Genomic DNA, 4,836 nt, shown 5'->3' on the forward strand with positions numbered 1-4,836 from the left:
CCTTGTCATCTGTTCACTGTAATTAGAACATGTGCCTTGCAATCATGTTTTTGGGGGTCTTTTTCTTGGTCCCCAACAGGTGATCCCACAGAATGTGGAAATTATAGAACAATATCATTAATATCACAAGCATAGAATCTTACTGAAGATAATTCAAAAACAGTTGCAGCAGTATCTTGACGAGAACTTCCAGAAATGCAAGCTGGATTCAGAAGAGGATGTGGAATGAGGGATATCATTGCTGATGTCAGATGGATCTTGGCTCCAAGCAAAGAATACCAGAAAGATGTTTACTTGTGTTTTATTGACTATGCAAAGGATTGTGTGGATCATAATAAATTATGGGTAACTTTGAGAAGAATGAGAATTCTAGAACACTTAATTGTACTCATGAGGAACCTGTACATAGATCAGGAGGCTGTCATTCGAACAGAACAAGGGGACACTGCATGGTTTAAAATCAAGAAGGGAATGTGTCAAGGTGGTATCCTCTTGCCATACTTATTCACTCTGAATGCTGAACAAATAATCCAAGAAGCTGGACTATATGAAGAAGAACGTGGCATCAGGATTGGAGGAAGAATCATTAACAACCTGCAATGTGCTGCTGACACAACTGTGTTTGCTGAAAGTGAGGATGACTTGAAGCAGGTAGTGGTTAAGTTTTTGTGTCAACCTGGCTGGCCTGGTTGAGTGGCTGGGCAGCTGAATGTAGTTATTCCCCATGGTGAGATTAGTAATTAACTCTATGGTGGAATCTATTGAAGCAGCTGAGTAGCTACTTTGAGGATGTAGTCTGCCTTCTGTATGTAAGAAACAGCTTTGGGAATGGTCTCTAGGTTATGGCATGCTTGAACCCTACATGAAGCTGTGTCATTGTCAGCAGCCTGCCATGCTCTGCTGACCTTGAGACTTTCAGTGAACTTGAATTAGTGGCCTGCCATGTGGTTTTGTAACATTGGGACTGTGCCTTTTTACTTGTCAACCTTGGTCTTGTCAGTCTCAGCAGCCAACAGCTGTCTGAGTAAAGAACAGCCTCTAGCTCCAGTGTGCCAGGAGCAGGAGGCAGAGCTGAAGCTCAAGGTTGAGAGAGGCTTTTACCCAGCCCCTAGCACCTGGCACTTTGAACTCAAGCTTAGAGCATCCATACTGTAAGAGAATAAACTCCTGTTTGTTCAAGCATGCCATTTGTGGTATATTCTTGTTAGAGTGGCACTAGGTGACCAGAACAAAGCACTTACTGATGAAGATTGAAGAATATAGTCTGCAGTATGGATTACATCTCAATATAAAGAAAACAAAAATCCTCACAACTGGACCTATAAGCAGCATTATGATAAACGGAGAAAAGATTGAAGTTGTCAAAAACTTCACATTGCTTGGTTCTACAATTGATGCCAATGGCAGCAGCAGTCAGGACATCAGACAACATATAGCACTGTGCAAATCGGCTGCAAAGGACCTCTTTCAAGTGCCAAAGAGCAAAGATGTCTCCTTGAGGACTAAGGTACACCTGACACAAGCCATGGTATTTTCAATCGCCTCATATGCATGTGAGAGCTGGACAATGAATAAGGAAAACCAAACAGTTGATGCTTTTGAGTTGTGGTGCTTGTGAAGAATGCTGTTTTTTAAAAAAAAAAACTAACAAATCTGTCCTGGAAGAAGTGCAGCCAGAATGCTCCTTGGAAGAGAGAATGGCCAGACTTTGTCTCACCTACTTTGGTAGTGTTGTCAGAAGGGACCATTCCCTGCAGAGGGCTGTCATGCTTGGTCAATGAAAGAGGGGAAGGCCCTCAATGAGATGGATTAACATAGTGGCTGCTGCAATGGGTTCAAGTATAGCAAGGATCATGGAGCTGGCACTGGGGTTTTGTTCTGCTGTGCATAGGGTCACTATGAGTTGGAGATGACTCGATGGCACCTAACAACAACAACATATCCAATTGCTTACTGAACATCATCCCTGATGTATTAGTTACTATTGCTACAAAGAAAAAAAAAAAATCCCACAAACTTGGTGGCTTAACAACACCCATTACCTCACAGTTTCTGTGGGTCAGGACTCTGGGCATGGCTTAGCTGGGTCCTTTGTCAGGCTACAACCAAGTTGCCATCCAGGGCCGGGTTCTCATTTGAAGACTCAACTGGTGATGGATCCACTTTCAAGCTGTTAGGTAGTTGGCAGGATTCATTTCCTTGTAAGGAAATGAGGGCTCAGCTTCTTGCTACCTGTCAGCTAGAGACTACCCACAGCTCCCACAGGATGCCCTCAGCTCATTACCCTGTGATCTCCTAATATAGCAACTTACTTCTTCAAAGCCATCAGAAGAGCTGATCTCTAGAGCCAGTTAGCTAGCAAGACACAGTCTTATATAAGATAACATGGCAGGGGTGGGAGTGAGATCCTATCACCTTGACATATACCATAATAACCTATTGATTAGAAGCAAGCCACAGATTCTGTCCATAGGAGAGGGAATTATACAAGGATATGAATACCAAAAGGTGGGGATCATAGGGTGGGGTCACTGTAGGCTCTTCCCACCACACCTGGGACAGCTAACAGATACAGCAAACTCAACATATCCCAAACTGAATTTCTACCCACCACCACCCAAAAATCCTGTTATGTCCGTGGTCTTCTGTTTCTTGATTGGTGGCTATTCTACTCTTCAGTTGCTTAGGCCAAAATCCCTGGAGTCATCCTTTACTCTTCTCTTTCTCTCACATCCCGCATCCAATTTGTCAAGACATCCTATCATTTTATTTTCAGATTTCTCCAGAATCTGACAAATTTGCTGCACTTTTATTGATATCACTGTGGTTCGTGATAAGTAATAAATTGTAAAGTATATTAGAAGGAGATTGTTTGTTTTACATTCAATATTACGTGTACATTTAGTTTCACTCCCATTTACCATGTCCAGCCCTAACCCAGTCTCCCCACCTCCCTGCCTAGTAACCCTCCCCCCCCCGTGCCCCTCATACTTATGCACTCCTGTTTGTCCTGCATTTCCTCCATGTGAATGTTGCCCCTCTGGTGCCCCGTGGTTGATTGCTCCAAGAGATGCATTTCCATAGAGTATGTGGGTGCATCACCCTGAGTTGAGTGGTCTGCAAGTACATCTTGTTTACTATTGGGATGACAGCCAGCCCCTGGGAGTGAGCTTTATTCCAGGCCCAGAATGTATCCCAGGACCATAGTATTGGGGATCTCACCAGACTCCATCCAACCAGTAATTCTGGTCATTGTTGAGTTTTTGGATTTTGTTCCACATTTTTCCTCCCACTCAATCCAGGATCTCCAGATTTGATCCTTTCCTGAGTGGTTGGCATTGGTAGGCAGGCACTATCTAATTCTTCTGGGCTCAAGGGCCATTGTGTCCTAGGGCTGATTGCTTTCAAATGCCCTTGTTTTTTTGCACTCTTCTTCAGGTCCGACGATAGGAGACCATTAGCTGCATCTTAGATGGCCACTTGAAGGCTTTTAAGACCCCAGTCATGTAGGCATGTGCTTTTAATTTATATAAATGATATTACACTGTATATTTATTTTGCATTTCTATGCCTAAGGCATTTGACTGCTGACCAGAAGTCTGCCAATTCAAACCCACCAGCTACTCCTTGAAAGGAAGATTGAGCAATCTACTTTTGTAGCGATACCACCTCGGAAACCCAAGGAAGGGTCCCTATGAGTCAGGATCAACTCGACAACAGTGAATTTGGAGATTTTGGTTTTGTTTTTGTTTTGGTTTTTGGTTGTTAAGCATTTTATTTTATAGACCATTCATGTTGCTATGTATATATTAAACCTATTATTTGGAACTGCTACTTTATATACTGTCTTAGTTTCCTGGGGCTGACATAACAAAGTACCACATACTAGGTGACTTAAAAAAGCAGAAATTCATTCTCTCTCAGTTTTAAAAGCTAGGGGTTTGGATCAGGGTGTCAGCAATATTGATTCCTTCTGACAGTTCTGAGGAAGAATTGTTCCATGCCTCTCTCCTAGCTTCTAGTGACTGTCAGCAACCCTTGACATTCTTTGACTTGTAAACTCACCACTCCAATCTCTAGCACTGTCTTCACATGGCATGCTCCCTGTGAATTTTTATTTCCTTCTTTACTTATAAGGACACTGGCTTTCACAGTGCTTTATTAGTGTCCATCCTAATAACCTCATCTTCACTTGATTACATCTACAAAGATCCTATTTCCAAATAAAGGTCACATTCACAGGTACCAGAGTTTAGGGCTTGAACATATTTTTTGGGAGGACATGATTCAACCGTAACATATGCCATGGAGTGCTTCCATCACATTTTACTCATTCATTCTCCCAGTGATGGAGATCTAGACTGCCTTTAGCTCCCTGGTACCACAAACAATGCTATAATGAACACCTTCATACACATTCCCCTATGAACATAGATAAAAATTTCCCTGGAATATATAACCAGGAGTTGAACTGCTGTCTCATAGGATATGTATTAATTTAGCAGTGTCAGATTCCTGCCCCGATCTATATTCCCATTAACAGTGCACAAGAGGATTTCTGTGTCCTCATATCCCAGTCAACGCTTGGCATTGTCTGATTTTCTAATTTTTTGCTAACAGATAAAATGTAATACCTCATTGTTGTTTTAACTTGCATTTCTCTGATTATCAATGATTTGGAGTACTTCACATATTTTGGGTGAAGATTTACAGAGCAAATTCACTTTCCATACAGCGGTTCACATATACTTTGTCTCATGACATTGACCACAGTTTACCACAATGCAACAGCTCCCCTCCCACTTCCTCCCCATAGTTACCTTTTCCCAGTGTCCA

Source organism: Orycteropus afer, unplaced genomic scaffold, assembly GCF_000298275.1.
Source record: "Orycteropus afer afer isolate SDZICR_OR568_19922 unplaced genomic scaffold, OryAfe1.0 scaffold00052, whole genome shotgun sequence".
Classification (NCBI taxonomy): Eukaryota; Metazoa; Chordata; class Mammalia; order Tubulidentata; family Orycteropodidae; genus Orycteropus; species Orycteropus afer.